Raw genomic sequence first — 26188 nt, 5'->3', positions numbered from 1 at the left:
GGTGCAGAAAGTCCATCCTGTATTTCTGCACAACTTTTCTATTTTATAATTGAAACATTAACTTTTCAGGGTATGCAGGCACTATGTTTTTCAGAATAGATAATTTCATTTCCAAAGCAATAATGGAGACTTTTCTAACTTCATGCTTTACTATTATCATAAATAGTTTGTTATTCTTTCCAGAGTAAAGTGCTTTGCAATTTATGGCATGAAATTAATACACTGCTTTCTTTGAAAGCTGCTCTTTTTAATCATTCTGTACCGGGAAGATGTAGAAGTCATTCAGATTCATTCACCCCACTTTTTAGCATATTCTATATAGATACACATACGTATTTGTACTGGCAATTTTTTTCTGTTAATATTATTAAATCATTAAAATGCTGAGATAGATATATATATGTGCTTTTCATTAATGAATGAAAAGATATACTTTCTGTTTACACAGTTTGCAGTAAAATGCAATTCCAATTTTTAGAAGGAGTTAATGTTTGAGCCACTGACTGATCCCATCAGGTTGAAAAGGTCCCAACATACATCTTACATGAATTTCTGTTCAATAGGATTCTGAACATTCCTTGAAGTTCAGATTGATTTGGCATTGTATGCACCTTTGCATCAGGTGTGAAAACTTAAAGTTTCCAAAACATATTGGCTTAAAGAATATTTGCCATTCATAATGTTTTTGGCATTTCAAACCTATTACAGATGCACTCTGAAAATCATGCTGCTGTATATAAATTCTGACCTCAATCCTTTGACCAGGAAAGCCCGAATTTAATCTCATTTTTTGCAGGCCCTCATAACTCTACAACATCTACACAAGGAGATGTATTCTTTTTTAACAAATTACTCTTTCACATAAAAAGGACAGTATTCTGATTCAAACAAAACCATCGCTCAGACTTCTCAAATCAGATATAATTTTTTTCAAAACAGCTCTCTGCTAATACTTGCAAACTCACTTCCCTTGAAGGCACATATGCAGCACATATCAGCCTTCAAGAAAAAGTGTTATCTCTGAATGAGTATCGGAGAGCTGCAAGCTAAATGTTTACTCCACAAATATACTAACACATAAGCATTCTCACGGTGAGAAACACTTATTGGATCTAAAGAGAAGCATGTCAATAAAGAATTGCTCAATATCAACATCTAATACCATAATTAACAATCACAGAATATAATCTTTCACTGTTTGGTATTTTAATAGAAAAGATTAATCCTTTTGCAACAATGGTACTATTTCAACAAAAAAATTAAAATATTCTCCATTAACCTACAGAATCTTTCTTATTTGGTTGGCATGCGATCAGAGACATGAGAGGCTCTGTCTCCTAAGATGATGAACTTCTAAGTATTTGACACTTTTTAACTGGGCATAAGGGAAAGGTGCTGGTCTTCAGTGACCTTCTGTGAAAGAGGAGATTGGAATGACTACCCTTTTAATTTATTTATTTATTTTTCTCTCAAAGAAGAAAGCTAAAAGCTAATTTATGTTCCTTCCTTATTGCAATGTTGCAGATAGCACAGCCATATCCCCCCCGATCATCAGATCCTACAACTTGGGAGCTACTTTTGCCATTTCTCTCTACTTCCCATCACACACCCTGAGTCATTTTTTTTAACCTGCCTCCTGTTCCTCCAAATCTCTGTGACTACCAAAACTTGTTGGCAGGCTCTCATCAGACTGTTTCTTGATTAGGGCAAAATCCTTGCCATCCCAAACATACGATTTGCCCTTTTCCATCTGTAAAATAAGCAGTTATTGTTACTGTACTCTTTGCTTGTAAATTACTCTTTTGTTTTCTGATGAGCTAAGCAGGAATTGATCTCAGGAAGGGCTATGAAACAAACAGCCTTATGCAAAGGACTATGAAACACCAAATAAATTTGGAATAGCAAATTTTCCTATTGTGTCTAAACACATTTCCACTTTTGGTTTGTTTGCTGATGTTTTTTTTTCCCCATCATGATATAAGAGAAATTTCTTGTCATTTCTTGATGAAGAGCCTAGATGTTTTTTTACTTACATTCTATCTTCCATGTTCTCATGCGTAACTGATAAAACTTTCTACTGACTTTTTTCTTTAAGATCTGTTAGAAGAAATGTACCAAAAGTAAATTAGCAACAAAAATGAGAAATGCCAACACCCTCTCTGCATGCAAATTTCTTCTTTTAAATACAAAAAATGAGACCAAGGGAATCCTATTTCAATGAGCAAATTAACAAAAGGTCAGAAAGCTTGATCTTTGTCGCTGGTGTACTCTGTCTGAAAGCTGAACTGCCATTTAAATATTTATAAGGGAGAGCTGTAATTGCAGGTTGAGAGCTGTGAGAGACCTCTGCATGTACAACATAGGAAACTGAAAATATTCATGACATGGGAGATATTCCACCAAAGGAAAATTTGGGTGAAGTAAAGGAGTACTAACGTGGCATTTTAATCATTTCTGAATCAGAATACATAAGAAGGTGACCTGAAACCTGTTACTTTTGAGGTCTGTCATGGGACACAGAAGACAAATTCAGACTCTTACTAGCCACTGAAAACACGTGAAAAAAATAGCTTCAAATTATGACAGCACAACCAGCAGTAGACAGAACCATGTTTCATTTTTGTGAATATTTTTTAATTAAATAAAGAAAAATGGCATGACAAACAGCTGTATAAATGGCAAAGTTGAGAGAGCAAACAAAAATGTTCCAGATCCTGCTGCCTCTATTAACTGGGCTTGCTACTAGCAACAGAGCTATGTCCCAGCAGATTAAGGGTTCTTGCTAGATAATCTCCCTCCTGCCTGATTTTAGTGCCTTTAATTAAACTAAATTTATACTTGTCCCTTTAGTTTGAAATCCACTTTATTGAAGATTCTTTTCAAGCAATTTATTATATTTGGCACCATAAGAAAAACAAGAAAGCTCAGAGAATTCACAGTCAATTCCTCCTACACAAAACCCCAGATCATACGAATCAAGGTAATCAGCCTACAACATACCAGCAAGATGCACTATGCCTATGGTCCACTCTGCCATCCTTTCTCTGTGCTCCCTTCCTTTTCGCAAGCCCAAATATGCTCCAAACACACAATGGAGAATATTTCCATTTTGGTCATTTAGTAAATTACCTTCCAGTCACATGATCCCCAGCCCCACAACTACTCCCAAAAGAGGCTCTGCAGACCACAGCAACCAAAAGACAGCATATCAAATGCTTATACAGGTGAGATCATATTTTGAGATAAAGATGCTTAAAGAATTATCTTGCAATAAACTGGATGTTCGAAATGGATGTAATTACAAGATTAATTATATATAAACTGTTTCTATCAAAAATATGTACATTGAGCTTGATAGGATTACTTCTTAAACATCTGAAGAGAACGAGTATTTAGCTTAGACTTAAAAAACAAGTAGTCTCATAAGCACCAGGCTGAGATCAAATCTGTTCTGTCATTCGTCCTGCTCATTCCACCACTTTTTAGAAAGGATGACTACCTGCATACTCTCTACCTAATTATCTCCATGATATTGGAAGTTTTGAAACCAAGCTGTCTTTGAAAATCATATAATGGATTTCAAAAGAAAGAATCACAACTTCTTCTTAAATAACTTTTTTTGATCATATAATAAAATATGTTCATTGGTTAACAAGGCAACATCCCAAAATATTCCACTGACGACACCTGGTGGAGTTGCATAGTGATTTCTACCAGCTTTTTGAATACGCTTGAGATGACAGGCAACCAGAGTATCAATCTTTAAGACAACAGGTCATGTAAGGATCCACATTACACATTGAATTCAGTATGAAATCTTTAATTCCATTTTGCATTCATGGCCTTTCAAAGGAAAATGTTTGTGTGCCATATGATTCAGACATACAAATGTCACTTCTTTGTATCGTGGCAAAAAATAATAAATTAAATTATGAACATGGTTAGGAAGATGCAAGGTATCATTACCAAGCAAACGCCTTGATCCAGAGTAAATAATCTTAAACATATGATCCATAAGTAAGCTCATCAAAAAGTGTTAAGATCTTGCACTTCACTAATATTTGGAGTGTCAGCCAGGACAAAAATTGAGGTAAATATTTATAGCAGCCCAATTAGTGAGTGGACAGCTGTTTACATAAGCAATTTTTTTATTTTTTTTATTTTTTTGTGAAAAGACTGCTTAAGAAAAAGATTGCTGTGCAAAGTGGCTTAGCACGTGCTATGTGAAATATCCACCAAGAGCTATTATGGACGCCACCTCTTGTTCAGAAAGTCTCCTCAGCAGTGAACTGTTGGAGACTGGAAAATTATGCACACAAAATGTAACTATGCATTTGCCTTGCTCTTACTTTTGTCCAAGCAGACTGTTGATCACAGCTGAAGAAATTAAACTGAACTAAGCGGACCTTTGCTCTGAAGTAATTTTATGTTCTTGTAATTATATCATATTCCTTACATTCCTACACCCATCATTACCACTCATACCATTTGTTAGCTTTAAAATCCATGACTACTTGAACATTCATTACTCTATTCAGTGTTTCTGTTTCCAGTTTGGGGTTTGTGAAGCATGAGAATATTTCAAGATTGCCATTTCAGCATTCCCAGCTGGAACATCCATTCAAAACATATTCATGTAAAGACATATAAAACCTTCCTTTTATGCCAGCATTTATTTCAATAAAACATGACCTATGTCATTAGTCATTCAAAGAAAACAAAAAGGAGTTTGCAATAGTACTAAGTAAAGCAACTGATTATCTAAATTAATTTTTGTGAATAATATTTTTGGAGTCAGAATGGGGTAATAATGAGATTGAAGGAAAAAGGCACTATTTTACCTAGCTCTAGTTAGACGATATCAATACTGAACTTTTATTCTACTTGGGCAGATGCTAGTGCCAGAGAAGTTTTAAAGTTAGGTTCCGCAGAGCAGGATCTGCATTTCATATGAATTACTGGGCTCCTGATTGGCCTAGATTTTGGTTACAATACAGCTACCCCACCTCCTATCAATACACTTTAGCTCAGTTATAAAATCCATCTCTGTACTAGATATTTTACACAGGCCTTCCACAAGGTCTACCATCTTGAAGTAAACCCTCATGCATTTTTTGTAAGCAGTATGAAATGACTGGTGTATTGCCACTGCCCTCTTCTGGATGAGATAAGAACGGGACAGAAGTCTGTAGTCCTTACTGCTCTGGGTTATCAGGAAACCGGCAACTACTCTACAGCTCTTCATTTTTATTTTCAAGGTAGTGTTCTTGAATTTTATTTTTATGCTTGCCATGCAATAAAGATGTGCAGAACAGTAACGCCCACAAAATGGCAAAATGACAACAAACGGGTGGCAATAAACTAACCTGAATTTTTCAAGAAGTTGACAACATGAAGAACCTGTTCATTTCAGCTAAAAAACCCACACTTCTTTTGAAAATGAACTCTGATCATATGCAAAAAATCTAGCTTAAAATGTGATGACAGACTCATTTTCTGGCCTAGCTGTGACAAGGTTGTGACCTTTAATAATATTGTTTCCTCCGCTAGTTTGGGCTGCTAATGAAAAGTACTTCGGTGACTCTGTCACCTCTTTCAAAGGATCAAGAAAAAATGAGTCAGAAATGCTTGTCATCAGAGCACAAGAATGGGATTCAGGTGATGCAGATCTACAACCTGGCTCCAAAGACTCAGCCTCCGACCTTAGCTAATTCATTCAGCATCTTTGTAAAGAGGAAAAAATTGTTCAAGCCAAGCAGTTTGGGAATAAACTATATTATTGACAAGGAACCACAGAAGTACCATAGCAATGATGGATTATACAAGTATCTCAGTAGGTAAAAGAACCCAGGCATGAGTTGGAAAAGTGATTCCTAGTTGTCCACATCAGTGAAACCGCTCACTGATGGTGCTTGATTCCTTATATCTCTGTTCAAATATCTTTCCAATCTTAGCCAGACTGAACAATACCCATTATGACAGGAAACAGGAAACACTACTGAAAATGCTAAGTTTAGCTTGAGGGTAATTATACAGATATAGCTTTGGATGAATGGTGATCTTGATTGTGAATAGGAAGATTGTTGTTTAGAGTTTTTAATAAATAAATTTAAAAATTAGAGCTCACTTGTCACTTGCAACTCAAAGTAAGAAAGAACAATAGGCTGTACTGGAGGCTATCCAGGCATGCAATCACAGCACTGGAACAGAAACATCCCATAGTCTGTATCATCAGAATGATAAGATAAAAACAGACAGCTGACACAAGAAAAACACTTGGTAACCAATAGAATGCATACTCCAACCAATGGGAAAAAATGTAGGAAAAATTGTTATTTATTTTGATTTGATAACTGAACTACTTGTTCAATGTGAACTACTTCCTTCCAAATGAATGTAACAAAAATTAGCTAAAGCTTGGGCTTTCCTTCTTTTTAAATAAGAATAATAAATATTAAAAAAATAAAACCATACAGCTACCACACAACTTTAACAGAGAGGTAGTATAGTTTAGGACAGCAGGTATGGCATTAGAGAAGCCCTAGGATCTATTCCTACCTTACTTACTTACCCTTCCTGTAACAGAGGTAAGTGACTTTTCTTTTTACTCAACTGTTTCAAAAAGTTGAATCCCAGCCCCAAAGTTGTATTTTAACAGTCAGTAAGCATAGGATCTATAACAATGGGGTTACTCTTGTCCCATTCATCTGGTATGTGGTGGTTAAGTAACAGTAATCTATGCAATCACACATTGGTCATGTTTGTGACAAAACTAGCTTGACCCTCCCCTCCTAAATAGGACATTTGGCAGCTAAGACAGTATGTATGCTTTCCAGTACGTGCAGCTGTTCTAAGGAAAGATGCATGGGAGATAAAATGATATGGAATTGGTCTGTATTTCCACCCAGTTAGTTCACCTCCCACTTAGAGCCCTATCAGTGGATCCATGTATAACATTATCCTCACTGAAGGGTTCCAGCTTTGTATTACCCTGGGGAAAATACTAGCATCTTACTGTCTCAGCCAATAAACATCACTTGCATTTGATTGGGATGATTATATGTACTTGTAAGGGCTGAAATATTCCCCCTTTGCAATATTCCCCTCCAGAGTGTAACTCTGCAATCACTTGTGGCCCTATTTTCTAAAAGGCCAGTACACTGAAGTCACGCTACTTGCTCAGTGCTTTTGAAAAAAATCTAGCTGTCATTTAGGTTCCTGAACAGAAAAGCAATGGCAAACTGTAGACATTTAGCTACTTGAAACACATGTCCTTGAAGAGCTTTGAAGATCTGAGTTTGTGTGTTCCTTGAAAAGCTCTTCCTAGAACATGGTACATCCCAGCTTTTAGAACCAGGACCACCAGATGCAAAAAGTCTTTGCACATTTCCACTTTGACTTTGGTCAACTGTGCATCTCAACAACTATGCAGGCTGCCTTTCCAATAGTTTATATTGCAATGACCATTTTAAACAAGCCAACTGCTTCCCTAAGAAGTTGACAAATCACATGAAGTCACTGCTCCATGAGCAGTGAAGTCTTCAACAACTATATTAATGCAATTCCCAGAATAGTCTTCCACACTTTTTTCTATCAATGATCACCATCACTTTGTGCTCCCTCTTTGTTTTTTGAAGCAAATATTCTGTAATCTTCTTAGCACAGAAACACTTCCTCCATCAAAGTGGTAACTCTTCACAAAAACTAGCACTGGTGGGAGCTCCACTGAGCAAACTCATATTTACAAAAGCCTCTTACCACTGCTCATATCCTTGCCTTAATTTTACTCTTCTTTATGCATTCAATATTACACTGGTTTGACCTTTTGGCTTAAAAAATTCTCAATCACTCTTATTTTCTTAATGGCTCTTGCTTTAGCTGACATCAGTTCTCCAAAGCACTGCAATCTTGAGGGGTTTCCATATTTTTAGCTACTGTGCCAAATTGCTCTGAATTTAATTAGTTAAAAACCTAGCTGCAGAAATCTATCCTAAATGCAATGCAAGAGCCTACTGTCAAAGTTTTTATGATAAATTCAAAGCCACTTTACTTTGGTACCTTCTGGATGTGAGGTCCTGATGCAAATGACTCACGTGTTTGCATCTTGCATCTAAAAAGCACTCTGAACTATATGTCTCAAAAACCAGAGTATCACAGAACATGTCAATAAAAACTGTGTCAAGAGCAAGAAACGTGATTCTTGGCAAAAACACTGATGTGGCTATCTAGATGAAATTTTCGCCCCTTTTTTTTTTTTTTTTAAACACTCTGGGATAAAAATTACAAGTATAAACTAAGATGAAGATGCAAGTGACATTTCTATACTACCAAGTATTTATTTCATGAAGCATGAATACCAAATAATTTACCTAATTTACAAATTAGAAAAAGCTTATTTAGCATAAAGCTGGATGAATTTTCCATTTTATTCATGCTGCAAATATGGACAACCTTTGTGTAGTTGAAAACTGGTACAAGAAATCACTCTTGTGATAAATGTGCCCGTAAGTATTTTTCACAAACTATAAGGAAGCTCTGCATTAGCTATCAACTCAAACCTGTATAAATCTAAGAAGGAAAAAAAAAAAGTCTTTACGAAAACCAGATATCCAATGTTAAATCTTCTAAAATATTTGTTTTAATATGAAAATTCGCATCATCACATATTAATACATACTTCACATTCAGGTTTTATAAAAGTACAAAGGACTCCATGGTACACATGTCAAGAGGTGAACAACAGATCAGAGCTGTCGCAGCTATATCCCCATTCAGCAAAGCATCTAAACCTCAATTTTTAGCAACACGTATGAACGAGCTACTGTATCATTCTGTACACTAGCAAAAAATAATACCTTTTTTTTTCCATGGGGCTGTTGATTTTTATTTAAATGAGTTATGTATCAGCCAGACCAATTTTTCTTTCATTTGGACACATGTAACTAATATCTTTCTTACTGGCATTATCCCTGAGTGATACTACCAGAAGTCTAGGGAGAATCAGGCCTTTAAGCCCTAAGTATTATCAACATAAAATGTAAATCCTTTAAAAAGGATTTGAGGTGGCCTTTTATGAGAAAATGACAGTCAGGAAAATGTGTAACTCCTTTGACATAAACAACAGGACAAGAACTAAAGATTCATCTCTCTAAAGAAATCTGAAACCCAAACAAAAGCCAGAAGGCATTTGATAACAGCTGGTATCTTTCAATAGCCAAACCATCCGAGTTTGAGATCCCTATTTTGGCAATAGCAAATGTATCATTTTGGCAAAAACAGAATCTCCCATCACTAGACAAACAGCATCTTGAACCTGTATTGTAAAGTCCATGATTTTTCTATCCTCCCTTATGTGTAGTACTTTCAACGACTTGCATGGTAAACAGCAGTACCACTGTTAACTCTCTGATCACCCGGTATCAGGGCTCTGTTGATAATTATAAATGATTTCATGACCAAGTTTAAATGTATCTGCCAAAACAGAAATTGAACCTGCAGAGAGAAAGCGTTTTTTTTCCAATGCAAGCCTTTGACATAAGCCTCGCTGGATCTGTGCCTACATATGCAGCCAAAAACATTAGCAAACAGACTAGCCCTACAGCACAGCCACCTGAGCACTGCAGGCTTCCCCCTGCGTTCCAAAAACACTGCAGCCCACAGCTTTAGCTCTACAGGTGAATAATCTGTCATTCTGGCCATGCACTAATGGGCTAATCAAAAGAGATTTTCAGTCTGTGGAGTATAAAATGGGATGCTTCATTCTAAAATCAGAGAGATGTGCCAACATCAGTCTCTACCCTTCAGGTCCTGGCCACAACTTAGTACAAGAAACACAACTGTTTTTTCAGATAGTAAGAATTTTGGATCATCTACATGGAAATTACAAGTGATGCATCAATGTTTATCAGAACCAAACATTTTTCAAAATTTATTTCAATTATAGAGATTAAAGGTGTTTAGTACTAAAAAATAATCACATTTTAATATAAAATTGAATATGCAAATCTTCATTGGATTATTTTATTTATCATTAGAGGTATATAAACACCTACACTTTAGTTGTCTGGGCCCTCTTACACTCAATGAAAAAATGGGCACTGCTAAGATGTAATTTATCTCCGCTCTAAGACACATACTAAAAATAGAAAGCTTTCTTTCTCCATATAATTTTTATAACTTGTTACTGAAGTACCATACTGCCCAAGCACTAGTCATTTGTCATTGTCTCTCTGTGATGGTGCTATAACTGGTTCTTTCTCCAGCTAGACTTACAGCAAATTTACCTTGGCCTCCCCCTTGCTTTTGTTATGAGTCATGTAACAGATTAGCTGAACCCCATATACATCTGTGCTTACACCTTCATTTCACATGAAACTGTGCCTATAACAGCTGTTGACATTTGTCCTTTTTCAGGGCAGCTCTTTGAATAAAGGCAAGTTAAATAACTGAATTATCATAGGTCCAAAATTAAGCCCAGGAAGTCAAAATCAACTTACTTTGACTTTCCTGTTAAGTTATATGAAGATTAGTTAAAGGATTTTCTTTTTTCTCCAGCCTCCATCTGTGTCCCATATAAGCAAAAGGATAGAATTGATGATATGCAGGTCACATCTACCTTCCTCTTTGATCCGGTTAATGAAATTGAGATTCATTGCAATTTTCTGCTTTCCATCGTTCAAGGAATGTGGTTACTTTGAAGATTCCTTGGAGCTTACAATATTTTTCCTCAAAACCAGATTCTATTTCTCCTGGATATCTTATTTCTTTATCATTGCCAGTATAAGTTGTTAATATAAATCTTCTGTCTAAAGCAATCTATACTGACTGAACTCCACAAACTTAAATTCCATCTTGAATTTGTATAGAAACTTTTCTAGAAAAGTTTTTTGCTTTCGCTCTCTTTTATACAAGCATCATGTATTTCTAACTGCTGGTGCAAGTACTGGGGTAGCATTTAAACTATGACCTCACACACGCTAAAATGGCTGAAAAGGAGTCTTCCTCAAGTTAACAGTTCAACTGGTAGGTCAGTCCCGAAGCAGTTCAGGACACTACCCTTTCTCTACCAGAATATGGAACCCACAATCATGTTGTGACTATACATGTGTACATAAGGAGAGAGATACTACTTCTCTCCAAGAGTTAGTGACAAGACCAAGATAACCAGGGCACATAACAAGAAAGGCCGAAGTCCAAGGCTGCTGCTGGCTGATGTACAATCTGTGCAATTCCTTTGAAAAAGGCCTTCCTAGCTATCACATTCCCAGTTGCCTTTTTGCCCATGGACCCTCCTCTGCTCCATGGTCCCATTCATAAGACACTCATGAATGCAGGAAGTAAGAAGCAGGTCAGGCTGACAAGACGCACTTAGCATATGACATCAATGAAACACACTATGTCATGCTGTAAACAACAGCGAAACAGCCACAGGCGAGAGAAAAGAATGGGGTTGAGTTAGCTTGTGAAAGTCTCACTTCCATTGTGACAGATTTGAAAGGTCTGTAAATAGGTTATGAAGCCCTTGTTTGGATGGAGTTCTGGGATGTTAAAGGGAGCACCACACTCTCTCTAAGTGATTTGCTGTCGAGCCTTGTACCGCCATTTCCTTCCTGGAGTAAGAGAACAATATAACCAGAGGAATCAGAGCACAATCTTTACACTGACCTACCACCTCTTCACCTTCCGCAGAGCAGATTAGTGCACATTCTATTTTAATTCTGCATGAAAGCCATTAGTACAAAGACTGGAACACATGAATAAAAATAAACAAACAAAAGCCCCACACCTCACGTCCTTTAAGTCTTTACCTTGCATGTTCCACTGGCAAGCTTAGATAAGCACACTAGAGGGAAACTAAGAATGCTCCAGACGCTAAAGGTTAATATTGCTGTGGTATGGCTTGTTTTTGCACAGTGATTAGGCTCGCTGCCAGCCTGATTCCTTCAATGTTTTAACTATCTGCAGCTTGAGTGATTACATTAATAAGCTTCCAGTGCAGATAGCATGATAAACTCTAGCCACTGTTCATGTAGGAAGAGAATGGAAGATTTTAAATACACTTTCTCTTCTAAATAAAAAAGGCAAATCCTGGCCTGATTTTCTCAGGAAGAACCATTCCTTAGAAACTTCCAGCAATCTCTTCATTCTCAGCAGGATTTTTAGGATCAGGAGAATTCCCTCTCAGCCGAATAAAGAGGGGTTTTTTTTTTCTTTATTTTTAAGGTTATAGCAGCAGATCTAACATTCCAATCCATCACCCATCACAGGTCTGCATAATTCAGATCCCAGTCATAGCATCCCTACGAATTACAGTTTGAAGACTTTAAGGCCAAAAGCATACACCTGTACTATTCAAGCTAAGAGAATAAAGTCATCAGCAATGATTTATAATCAGAGACAAACTTAGCTCATCATAGGTCAGTCCAGAAATCTTCAGGTCAACTCCAAAATAAACAGAACCCTGGGTGATCAGACTGAGGTGCACACAATCCCAAGTATACCTTACAAACTAGTACATTATCAAATAAGGATGGGGAGCAATTGAATCCTGTTGTGTAACAAACAAATAAGAATATCTTCACATTTGGATAACAAGCAAAATGCTTGCTAGCAATACAAAGGGAGAATTTTAAGCAATGTATTACAAGCCACATGGCTTCACCAGTCTCTCTGAACCAACAACAATTAACGGTCTCTTTCAGCAACTGTAATAAATGCAGTTTACTTCTCCGCAACAGGAAGAACTCCCTGCTAGCCTAAATCTTGAGTTCTGCCTCCACTGTATCCAGAAAAGAGATACAAGAAGTATTTGTAGAGTGAGTCAGACATAGTTGCTATCTTCCATAGGGAACTACAAGCACCTGTTAAGCAGTCAATAAAATTATCTGTGTCTTTTTCACAAAATGTTGTTTCATCACATCACCCTCCATGACTACTAGTTGTATACAGCAGTATACAACTGCTGTAATTTTTTGTTTGTTTGATTTGTTTTAATTTCTGCATCAGGAAGTGATTGAAAACTGAAAACGTTTCATATATATTTTACAGAAATCTACACATTTACGGGTAAGTTTACTCAGTGGAGCAGGGCTATGGTGTGGGCGGAACATCCAGGTTTCATTCTCAGCTGTCGCTGACTCATTGCAGAAACCTGGTGAGACCATGCGCCCTTCTAAACAAAATGGGGATAATAATCATTCTTACCAAACAGATGTGCAGTAAGACTTTCTCAATTAATGTCAGTAAGTACTTCGAAATCCCAAGATGAAAGACAAAGTGCATCATACGAATCCATAAAACATACAATAATGTATCTATGGAATAGTACATTTAACACTTCTTAACCATTAATCCTGTGCTTGTGAAAGGCAAACTACTGCCATCCCTCTCTAAATAGACTTGCATACACAGAGCCAGAAGCCAATAAAAGCTAGGGACTCTGTGCCCCCAAACCTTCTGTCACCTCACTGAGGTGGAATCATTTAAACACTACCAGTATCAAACAACATTGCCTGGAGACAAACATGCAGGTCATGTACAAAAACAACTCTATGACTAGGAAAACAAATAAGCTTGTTTTCTGTATGCTTAATCATTTGCAACCTGATCTTTAGGCTGCGCTCCAGCAGAACTGCTCTGCAATCTTTCTAAAGACTGAAAAGATGGAAAGGGGAGCAATAATCCATGATGATGAGTCCAGGTAACAAACATAAATCTAAAAGAATACAAAGTAATGGCAAAAAGTAGACCATCTTTAACACTGAAAGCTTACCATAAATGTAGCCATTTATTAGCATGACCTTCTCTTCTGTCTTTACAGAGAAAGAATGAATATTTATTAATCAGTCATTCTACTTGAAGCAGATGCATGAGAGGCTATCACTCTAAGTTGCCTTCAATTTTGTGCCTGGTCTCCTTCTTCCCTTCACATGACTATGCCATGTATGTCTATTTTGAGACATGTTATTTGCTCGTTATTTTAAATGTAATGAAGTTTTGCTGCTGAGTTTAGAGATGTAACTTCAATTTTCTCTTCATGGTTGAATCAAGAAAGTTGGCATTATATGCTACTCAGCTTAAAGAGCATTTTGTGCTGGAGGTTTCTTCAAACTCTTTGCTCCAGAATTAGGCCCAGATCTCTTCTAAAAAGGAGAATTCACATGAATCAACTGACTGAAAGAAATTCCCTTAACTCTTGCTTACTCAAGTCAAAGGATCCAAACCACTACTGCCATTAACATCCACCTAACCACCTCTCCAGCTGATCACTTTCTTGAAAGCATCCTCAGAATATCCTGAAGTTTCTTCAGTGAAGTGGAAATCAAGACACATGTTACTAGGAGAAGCTGGCAAGTATATACGCATGCAGGAGTTCTCTCTTTTGGAATGCATGCACTGGGTGTCTGTGCCCAGGCGCTGGCAGCTGGGGGTCTGCAGGGGCCTCTGTGAGGAGAGGCCAGGGCTGCCCCATGCCGGACACAACCCACCACAATCAACTTATCAGGAATTCTGCTTATGCGGGCCTCCAAGAATTGGCCTGAATTGAAGATGCAGCCTATGGGTACGCCATGCAGGTCAGAGCACAACCTCTACTACCATTGCTGCTAGCCCTCCAGAAAAAGGAACTGTGTGAGCTTCAGGTATGGGGAGAGAAGCACTAACCAGTTATTCATTGCCTTTTGCGCAGAGACTGCTGATGCCTTGCATTTGGTTGGCATGAAGACACATTGTATTTTAAATTACCCTTACATGGCTATTAGTGAGTTCTATCAACTGTTATGTTCTTTAAATCACTTCCCCATCTCTTCAATTTAATAACAGATGTTCCCCTCTGGGTTTGCTATTAAGGTGTTAAATTTCCCTGGATACTCCCCCCCATCTTCATGATTGGCTTGCATTTGGCATATACCCTGAGCAGGTATTCTTGAGACAGTACAAATAATAACCCAATGTATTTGACCTCACAGGAATAACAATTTGAAATAAGTATCTGCTTTACCCAGGAACACCTTTGGGAAAACCCTAAAAATGAACAGCAGAACTATTCACAATATAGCAAGGATTACAGCAGTGAGAGACAAGGAGAAACCTAAGGCTTCCAGAGCAGACATATCTTTTCGTTAGGAACTTTGCATTTTAAAGCATTCAGTCACCTACACTCACAAAAATACCACAGGCACGATGTAAAAATGGCAGAAGTAAAAGGGTTTTTCTTACATAAATAGCATTCATGCAGCACTTTGAAGAAAGGGTTCATTAAGAATTGCTCAATTCAGACAGCAGACAAGTCCACAAAGCACTTGGATAAGGTAAAAACAGAAGCTAGGTTAAACCTTAGACAGACAGATGCTGCTGTCAAATTACACTAAAAATGAACAGCTTTATAACATTTTTGAACACTTCTATCATCTTGACAATCTTTTGGTGTTTGAATTGGAGCACTAAGCACTGATTATATGCTTACATTTAAAAATTGTAAGAGGCAGAATTAGTGATGAAATCAGATTATTACCTAGTTTTGTCACTATTAGACTATAAAGAATAAGCTCTTACAGAATTCTTTCATAACATAAGCTGTCCAAATTCCTGGTTTATTCATATTGTGTTTTCTTTTTGCTTGTTCCAGTTCCAGTTCATCTTTCTTGAACATAAAACCTACACTGACACAGTAAGATAGAGCTTTAAAATGTATTTTAAGTATTTCACAGTATACGTAAATTGTTTCAGTTATTCATGATGGAAATAATACGGCTTGTTTCTTACATTTCTCTCCTTCCCTTTTAAATGTGTGTGGTAATTTTAAGAGACACACAACACAGAGTAGGATGTTGTGATAATTCCCCTGAAGTATTTACTTGATGTTTGTATTATTTATGAAATAGTAGTCTATTATCAATCCAATAATGACGGATAGTGATAGTTAAATGTTCCTGTGGGACTTCACAGGCCTTATTCCATAAAGTAGGTTTGATGGGTCTATAAAAAAATCGAAATATACTTCTTCCCATGCACACTTGTACTGGATTACAGCAGTGGGATTCATGCATATGAGAAAATATTTATCACTTATCTGAAAAAGATATACTGCACTGACCCATTATGAAATAAAACCTTTTCAGCTCTGAAGTTATTCCAATAAATTAAGAAATTCTGATAAAAGAAACAGCATGGACCTTTAAAAGCACTGCAGCTCACAGGCATGCATTACTCTTCCTAGTTAATGCCAGCAATTACACTTTCAATGAATGTTGCAAATAAAAACAAAATACATAGTGCTACATGCCTCAAATTTGTATTTTTTCTAAGAACCATGATAGCTATGAAAACTCTGTACTCTTGGCAATTATTACACACCACAAACAAAAGATCATTTTTACCCTCAAGGCAAATTTGATGCCAAGGACAGTTCCATTTTGCTTACTTGTGAATTTTAGTTTTGAAGGGGCAGTAGTCCACACATGATAAGCTTACAAAAAGCTATATTGTAGTATATTACTGAGGACAAAGACAGGACCAATGACAAGGAATTAAGGAGGGTACTGTCATTCATCAGTATTTAATAGAGAACATTTCTGCACTCAGTATTAATTCAACCAAGCTATCACATATATGAAATGATTATAATATGCAAGTCTGGACAGACACCAGGAGAATCCCTTCATACATATAGAAAATAAATGAATGTTACCTTTTAATTCTGTAGGTTTATTATCAAGATTTCTTACTTGCCTCATTCCCTTCATTTTCCACTCTCTTCTCACTGTGGTTTTTTTTAAGCCTCTCCAGTTCTTCCTTCCTCAGTCAGTTGCCTGGGAAATCCTACAGTATTCGATCTAACTTCTACAAAGAACCAGTACACAGAGCTACAAAGTAGGCAAACTAAGCTGGTCCAAACCCAAAAAGAACAGCAGTGCAAATGAATGCTTTGCTCCAGAGACCTTTCCTTGTGTACAAAAGATCTCTCTCCCTTGCAGAATAAAATGCATGTATTATTAATAATTTCTCCTAAGGGGTTGCATGACATTTTATCTTTCAAACAATCATTTCTTATAGATGAGGGGACTAAAAACTAACCATGGCATTATAACCTCTCCAGTACCACAAATCCACTACCTCCAGTTCCTGAAAGTAAACGGAAAAATTAATCTCTGATTTGGGTTTTGCTGATTGTGGCTAAATAATTTCTTCCATTTTCAAAAAAAAATAATCCACAAACCCTATTCAAACAGTAATCCACATCAAGATTCTTTTCTAACAGTCATTCTTCGGGATTGTAAGGAAAAGAGTTAGAGAAGGCCATACTAGATCAGATTCCAGATCCATGCAGTCCAGGTAATATTGGCTCTCAGATGCTTAAGAATAAGGCACAAGAAAACCACAGTAAATTCCTGTAGTATCATCTTGAGTCTCCTACAGGGCCTGCAATAAGGTATCATAAATACTAACAGAACACCGAAGCACACAGGGCCCAACATCCCCTCCAATTCAACTACAGTCCAGTTCCATCCACACATTACAGTATATAGCTCAGTCAGATTAGGGAAAAATTCCTGTTACTTAGTTACAAGAAATCAGAGCTGAGAAAATATCCTTTTTAATAGCAGCACAGTCTCTTAAATGCTCTTAAATAAAATGATATTAAAAATCAACAACATTGTTTGTCTAAATGTTAGTTACAGAAACCAGAACAAGGGGAGAGAGGAGAAAGAAGACACATCAGAAAGCGACTAAAAAGTGGGGAAAGGGGAAAGGAGAAGGAGACTTCTCCTTTGTGCTCCCTCAAATGCTGCATCACTCTGCTGTGTCCAATTGTATGGCTAGACTGACAGCTCTTTGAGAAGTGTTCAGTGCCTCGTTCAATGAGGCTGATGCTCAGGACCTAGCCAGCAGCTCTTCCTGCAGATCAGAAATAGGAAATGCTCCAGTTGTTCAGTGTCACTTTTAGTGTCACACACTTGTTGCATCGATGTTGACAGTCATGTTTAATGACATGTGGGTATTTATTTATTTATTTACAGTACACAAATATTATGTTTACAGTAATGTTTACTGCTCTCTGCTTAGAGCAGTTTTTCACAAAGAATCAGTAAAACCACCTGAGCCCTGTAGACACAAGTGCGTTACACCATTGGTGTCAGCAGTACAATGACCTCATTCGCTATTTAATTCTGTTAGCTCTTATCATAAGACAGCTTTTCTTCCTGTCTTGTCCTGTTTTCTAAGTTGTTCTGTCTTATTTTTTAAGACAATTTCCATAATCCATATATCAAGAAAAAAATTATGTATTTACAAAACTTCTATCATTAGATCATAGAAATATCGGTGGCTTGGAGTTCTTTATGCTTCATTTCCTTTTAAAAGTATTTAGTGAAATTAAATAGAAATTTTCCAAAAGGAAAGCTAGAAAGGTTGCAAGCTAAGCATAAGGTTTATGGTTTATGATAATTAGTACCTATCAATATCAAAGCTGGCAAAATTCTCATTTGCATCTAACAGCTGGGGTCAATACCTACTAAGAAGTCACTGAGCAGGGTTGCTTTACTCTGGCTGCATGAGATACTTCACCTTTTGGAACTATGAAAAAGTGTGACCCACCACCATTGTAGGAAATAAGCTTAAATCCATTTGAGCCATCAGAGCTATGACAGTTGGTATGACATGAAGGATCTACACTTCTTTCCAAAACACCTTTCCCTTATCAACAGTGTTTACACAGGATGTTACTCTAAAGTTTATAAAATCCATGCTTGTATTTCCCCCCTGGTAGGAATCCTCAAGAAACGACCCTCACAGCTGCTGCTCCCTTCCACTCATCACTGGCAAGGTACCACAGAGCACAGATAAGACAGATACTGGATTATCGCTGACAGTGCAAGAAAAGATCTTCTATTGTAAGTCTTCATGTTTCATTCCTTCATTTGTTTGGGTCACCCACTTGTTGCATCCTGAAACAATTCAGGACGGAGCTTGCCAGAGTGACAGCTCTTGTCTCACTCTGTGACTGTAAAGCACATTAACTGGAAGAGGTCCAGATCCTGAGAGCTCATCTATGCACATTATTAACAGAAACAACTGCCTTAATGACAGGTTTCCTTTAAAATACAAAAGCATTAGCTGTACCCATCTGCCCTACCACACAAACACAAAACTGCTTTACAGTTGCTTCTTTGTTCTCATCCTAATTCATCCAGCAGCCAACAACCATGATAGCACAGCAGTTTTAACTGTACCCACTTAATCCTCAAATAAACCAAAGCTACCAAATCACAGGGAATGTATGGTACATAAATTTGTACAGATGATTTAAGACTGTTGAGCAACAGAGACCCCTTCCAGCAATGAAACATTTGTAGTTTCGGTATACCCAGTAGGCAAGCAGGCAGTCATCAGGAGAATAGACAAACTGACTATAGCCACCAGATTTATGACAGTAGTAATTTTTTAAAAAATTAATACAAACTCTTTACTCTGAGTAGCGTGTAGGCAAACAGTCAGTTAATTTCAAGTGAAACAAAAGAAAGCCTGTTTTTAGAAGATCAATACTTCCCCCTCCTCCCTTCTTATACAACATTTAATTAAGAGAAGCAATACAATGGATAACATGTTGCACAGGACTCTGCAGAGTCTGAGGCAGAAAGATTTCCTGTGATTTGCTTGAGAACACACAGCATGTCAAATGTCAGAGCCACAAACAAGACCCAGCCTCCAAGGCCCATATCCTGGCCAGAAGACCAAAATACGACTTACTTTCTTCAGGGCACAAAGCTGGTGTAGAGTGGAGTGCTTAAGCCACATCGGATAGTGTATAAATATGTTTTAGGCAACAACAATGTGAAACTGTATGCAAAGTAGGACCAAAAGATGACGCTGGTTCAGAAAAAGCGAGAGGAGCTATTATTCTATGAGTGGATACATTGCTGTCACTTATAAAAGTGCTCCGTTTGCAAAACAGCAACCTAATGAATTACCATGCATTAAAAATTGATCATCCCTACATAGCATTTTTTAAAATTCTGTATTGATTTATGGTTTCATTTTGCATAATGTACCAGAGCCCAGTTAAGATCTGTAGGAGGTGAAGGGGCGGGGGGACAGCTGAGAGGTTTTCTATGTTTGTTCTATACTCCGGTCATTTCAAAACTAAAATGAACAAACCTATCAGGAAAACAGAAGGGATCCTAGCACAATGCATTTAATATTCATTTGATCATTACCTGGCATGTCAGAGTGTTTAAATCTAACCCCTCCCTTTTCTACCCTGCAGGAAAGGCGGACAGTGCAGACTGCAAAGCATTTCAGGGAAATAAGACAATTGGCCTGACAACTGAGGGCACAAATCTTGTGCCAGAACAAACCATCCACAAGACTTCTACAGTCATTGTACATAAAAAACCTGATCAGACTGCTGGCTTCAGACAGAGCCTTATGTCAGGCCCAGTATGACACAAGCACATTTTCCCAAACTACTTAAAGGTTATGTAATAGAGATCTGCAGAGCATTAGCAGTCACATGACACGTCCCACTAAGATTTCAAACTGCCACCTACAAAATTTAATTAGCAAGCAGTAAACAAGAGAGAAAGGAAGAAATACACTCCTGGAATTGACAGAGAATATACTTCATGTTCTAAACTGTATGCATAGTTGGGGGCAGGGAAGTGGGGAGAACAGAAATGAGGATTTAACAAATAGGTAAAACTGTGACTGTGACAGAAGAGGGAAAATGCAGTAAAAAGGGGACAGATTCAACCACGTATTGCTTGTTATAGTGACAACTCTGAGCTTCATCCAGCTGAATTCTAAGCACCATCAACTCTGTCTTCAGTAAGAGTTTAGCCTTTCACCACACTCCCAGAGACACTGTGCTGAGCTATCCCTCCCGGTGTAAACTGGCACAGATCTATAAAAGTCCCTGCTGATTAACATCAGAGAATATTTTTAAGCAGGTTGGACAATGTACTTAGATGCACATTCCATGTTGGTGAAAAGGCACCATGATATTCCATACAGAAATAACAAGTAACATCTTTCAACCATATAAGGAGGTACAGAAATATTCAGCAGGAGCTGAAATGATGAAGCCCCAGAATAAATTCTCGTTTCTGGATGAATTGAGTCTTGATTTAGGATTTTTCTAAGCCAACCCTAAACAAGTTAACCTGGCTCAAAAAGGGCTTATTTTCCTTCCAAAATTAGGAAGAGGGGTATTATTGTCATTTTTTCCCCCCACACATCCAGTGTAAAAACTTAATTGAAGCTGTCTATAAAAATTATTTATGCTCCTCAGCAAGAAAAAATACATCAGTCTAGTCCGAGTGGAGCTGGAGCGTGGAAGGAAAGAAGTGCATATGCTGACTGCCCATCAACCCACTGTGCTCAGATCAGGCCTTAAGGAAGGTATCACACTGAAGAGCTTGCTACAGGATGATCTTTAAAGCAAAAATGGAAGAGAGTTTCTAATTGTCATTAGATGAAAATAGATAAGAGAGACTGTGCCATACTATTACGTTCTCAATGCCTTCCCCTTGATTCTTCACAGTAATACCATGCACTGCTGCTGCTTGCTAATCAACACCAAACATCTGGCACAGTAATACTTATTGGCTTAGAAACCAAGTGTTATGCTGTTTGTTACACAGAAAATATAAAACTTTATGACAATTAAAAAGAAAAAAAAAAAAAGAAGTCAGACCTACAGTCCCACTTCCTCTGTCCTGACTTCTGCACTGTAAATGTTTCTTCCAAGCCGCTGCCACCATCAGGGAGACTAAGCTCTTCACTCCAAACTGAACATAGCCTTGAGCACAGCAGAAAGTTTAACAAATCAAATGTTCCAAAATGCTCGGAATCAGTTCAGATTCGTCTGACACTCAGACACTATTTTTCTATAGGTCAACAACACAAAATGCAGACTGTCAAGTGATTTAAAGTAGCATCTCGAAGCCTCCATTGGGATTTAGCATCCTGATGGAGAAAACAGTCTTTGGTCGGAAGATCTCATTTTCTAAGCAGCTAAAATAAGTAGAAGGTAGTGGAAAGGGTTCATTATTACTCCCAGTTACAGAAAGAGAACAGAGTCCAAGAGATACTAAATGCTTTTCCCAGGCCATTCACAGAATCTGTGGCAGAGCTGGAAGTCACACTGATTTCCTTATCAAGTGCCACATCACAAGCACGGGTCAAAGTGTTGAGCCACAAGCCTAAAAGCCACTAATTTCCTCACCAAAATGCCAACCACAGGTGGCTTTACAATCATACTTTACAGAATGAACATGACTCTAACATGTTATTTAACAGGATGGTTACAGTCAGCAAAGAAACCCTCAATGACCACATTCAAAATTCAGTGTCAACCAGCTGCTCCAGGAGATCATTAACTGTTCTCCCAGGGTAATGTTATCAGTGCCATTTCCCAAGAGCCCACTCTTGCAAATAAGCCTGACAAAAGCCCTCTTTTTCACTGGTGAACAGAAACTGGTTTCATGACATATAGCTTTGAAGAAGCTCTATTTTTCCAGCACTGTGGCTACATTCCAATTCCATTTTAATCATGATATTGGTATATATTTTTTCAATTCTAACGGCAATAGATAAATGCTACTGTCAGCAATACTTCATGACAATTTTCCTCTGTAGTGGACAGTGAACTTAGAACATCAACAGTCAGCTACTCTGACATATTTTGTAGTAGCAATGAGGGCCTGTAACAATTTCAATTAAATGAAAAACAGCCTTGATTCTCAAACCGTACTTCATTCAACATAAATATTGAAAGGACAGGACAGTGATGCATGACCAACTAGCTTCTTTTTCCAGAATAAAATCAGCATGATTTTGGACATTTGATTTTGATATGTGGTGAGGCATTTGACACACATAAAGGAAAAAACCTTTTACCAGAGGATACTAATTATCCAGTGATCGCAGGCATCTTATTTCTACTCCTGGCAACCCGGAAAGGCTGAGACTTTTGTAATAAGCATACATTCATTTCATACTCAGTATCACAGACCTATCTAAACTACAATGAGTATGCACATCTAACGCATACCTAAAATGGAATGAGCTGAATTAAGAGAGATATCTATTTTCTATATATGCAAAAGTACATACCTAGCTCGCATCAGTATGAGAATGGCCACATATAGAGATGCTTAAGATTTCTGAGCTTGTAATTGTCAGTTAACTGAAGTACCCTGTACCACCTATTCAGATCATTTTCATGCAGAAATCTGTGGCACCGCCCTGTCCCATATTTTGTTCTATCTCACTTTTCCAGCCCCTAAAGCCCATGTGCCATTTTAAAGCTGTAATTTGGTTATAATTCTAGAAAATTCAACACATTAAATTTCTCAAAAAGGTGCTCCAAGTACACCCAAATATATAAAGTTGTAAGTAATAAGACTGCACCTCTGTTCACTGCCTCTCGTATACAGTCATATGTTAGCAGGCTGGAACCCATTCCAATATATTGCTACAAAAAAAAATAATCATTCTAGTCTGCAGGCAACATGACCACTTCACTAATTTCATTTAGAATAGGTCTTTTTCCTATTAAAAATATAGTAGTATGCACAAAGCCACTGTTCAGGACCACCAGATCCTTCAACAAAAATAAAAGAGTCACCTAAAAAAGATCCAACACCCTCCTTTAAGGTACTAGAAGTAATGCACATGTATTTCAAAGGATGTCTACAGTGGTGAATCCTGGCTGCAGTGTGTAAGATTTGATCTGAATTGCCTTCCTCATTTGTCAGCTGGGTAGACTTGAAAGCACCCTTCTAATAAAAATGTAACACCTCCTGATCAAAAAAGCTGAAATATAAAGTGACTACAGTAACTTTCATATCGCTTCATGTATACTGCTATTTTTTATTGTATTGAATTTATGGACATGCTTTAATTTCCACTGTACTGCTTGGTCTGTGTTTTAATATTTCATGCTGTTTTCTTAAAGCAGCTCTGCTACCTTGCTAAGCAATAGTCCTTATTTGTATTTTGATGATGGCAAATATAGTATTCTTTCCCTGTCTCAGCATACTTGGTGAAATTCTTAATGTTAAGATCAATTGCTTTCATTTGAAGTATTTCTTCAAAATACATCCAATCACTTAAGGAGCAGACTGTGTTTACTAGATGCAGTGACAAGACTCATTAATAAGTTATTCTGCTGAGTTATTTTATATATAAACTCTGCATCACTACCTGCACTAGACAAAAAAGCCCAGTCAGTGTTTTACCACTAAAATAACAGACAGCAGTAGCTTAAAAAGAAAAACCAAAGCCTTCGAATACACTTACATTTTCCTCAGTTAAAATTGTACTAAGACCATGTACAACTGTAATGTCGACCATCACATCACTCTTGGAAAGGCATACCTTCTCTGCCCAACGCTATAGCCAATAGCCAATTTTGAAAAGAGGTTAATAAAGAACCTGCAGCATCCCTTATAATACTGAGCACAGCATACTGGTGCGTGCTAACTAATTAACTGGTATTTCTATGCACATGCTATAATAAAATGTTATTATTCTGTTCTACATACTCAAATACATAACATACTTCCCACAAATACTGCTATGCATAGTGTGTCCATATATATATAGCTGCAGAAGAGCTCTCCCTTCTACCAAAAAAGGAGGAGATATTTACTTGCAATCGGTCTAATTTAGCATTAGATGCCAGACAATTACCACATGTAATTTCATTAACAGTATCTGTATGGAAGAGTAATCACACTGACGACTTTGCCATGTCATGACAATTTACATCTGCAAAGCAAACAGATACTGTGAATATGCACCGTGCCTGGGGGCTCGGGGCTGGGGGGGCGGGCAGGGAGCTGCTAGCCAGTATGATTACTAACTTTACCCACAGACACTAATACAGAAAAGAAACATGGCACCATCAAACCTGTCAATGTAGTATTTATTTTATTGGTAACCTTAAAAGTGACTGGAAAATGACATCAGATTAAACATCAATAGGAGGGAGGATGGAATAATCTAGCAAGAGTTTAATCCCTTTACCTAGTACTTGTGCACGATACTAACCCATTTGATCATTCTAAGCAGCACCTAGAAGAAAAGACCCAGTGAAGGGCATCATCGAATTGCAGCAGAATAATAAAGTTTGTCTGCCTCCAGTAAGAGTTACTGCTGCATTACTGCTAACTAAAAAGAGGATTCTCCCACACACCCCCCTACAAATCTTCAGCCCTCCCACCCTCATTTGGCCCATAAAGCATTTAACAGAAATAGCTATTTTCAGAAAGGGTGAAATCTCAGCATACCTTCGAATCAAGTGCTTCCGATGTTCAGCAAGATCATTGCCGAAAGAGAACTGCAGTCTACTGTGTCAAATTACAACCTTGTAGAGAAAGGCGGCAGCGTCGGCGGCAACAGCATTGGTGTGTTTGCACTGCTAGTATTCAGGCTAGAAATGATTCATTAGTCGTCTGCAGGGAGGCAGGGTGAAAAAGAGAGAGCAAGCATCATCGGCCATGCAGCAGCTGCCAGAGCCTATGAAACAGCAGTGCTCGCACACACATACGCACACAAAGATGGCTTTCCCTATTTGCCAGTTTCTCTTTCACATAGTATTAACCCCGACACAGCAGCAGGGAGCACGGACAGGAGCTGACACGCAGCAAGTGGGATCGCAGCAAGGATGTGTTTCAGTGAGGGGGGGCGAGAGGGGAGGCGGGTGTTGGGAGATTTTATTTTACCTCCAAGTAATGCTATCACAGGATCTTCTCAGTAGGTCATCTGTGGCCTACTGGCACTAACCAATGAACTGTAAATGTGAGCTGCAATTTTTTTTTTCACTCCCAAGCCTGCCCAATGGAAGGCTTAGAAACTCAAATGCAGAAGGGTATTAAGACAGATTACCTGGAGCATCCTAACCATTCTGTCTTTCCTCTTCTCAAGAAAACTGTATGCAATATATACACACGAAACTTCTAAGTATACAAAGACCATCTCCCCAGCAGCTAGAAGGACACGCTGTAAGGGGATACAGGGCAAGATCTTAAATAAATCAATTTTTTAAAAATCTATCTTTAACCTCCCCCCCCCCTTTTTTTTTTCCTCTTTCTTTTCTTCTCCCCCAGCAGAGTTGATCTGGCCCACAGGATCTGACCACTTTAGGAGTGCATTCACTATAATGTAACTGAATTCTCAAGGCTGA

General features: G+C 37.8%; 1 protein-coding gene across 1 annotated transcript in view; it reads right to left on the bottom strand.

Moving 5' to 3' along the window:
* Positions 1 to 25383, bottom strand: part of RIMBP2 (RIMS binding protein 2) — a 149013-nt gene extending 123630 nt beyond the window's left edge. Inside the window, exon 1 of the mRNA XM_010581737.1 lies at positions 25293 to 25383. The gene's annotated coding sequence lies outside the window, so the exon portion shown is untranslated. The remainder of the gene's footprint in view (positions 1 to 25292) is intronic.
* Between the last annotated feature and the right edge of the window lie 805 nt (positions 25384 to 26188).

The sequence above is a fragment of the Haliaeetus leucocephalus genome, unplaced genomic scaffold, assembly GCF_000737465.1.
Source record: "Haliaeetus leucocephalus isolate CR32 unplaced genomic scaffold, Haliaeetus_leucocephalus-4.0 Scaffold802, whole genome shotgun sequence".
Taxonomy (NCBI): Eukaryota; Metazoa; Chordata; class Aves; order Accipitriformes; family Accipitridae; genus Haliaeetus; species Haliaeetus leucocephalus.
The sequence above is the reverse complement of the archived record's forward strand: the minus strand, read 5'-3'. Positions and strand labels throughout refer to the sequence as shown.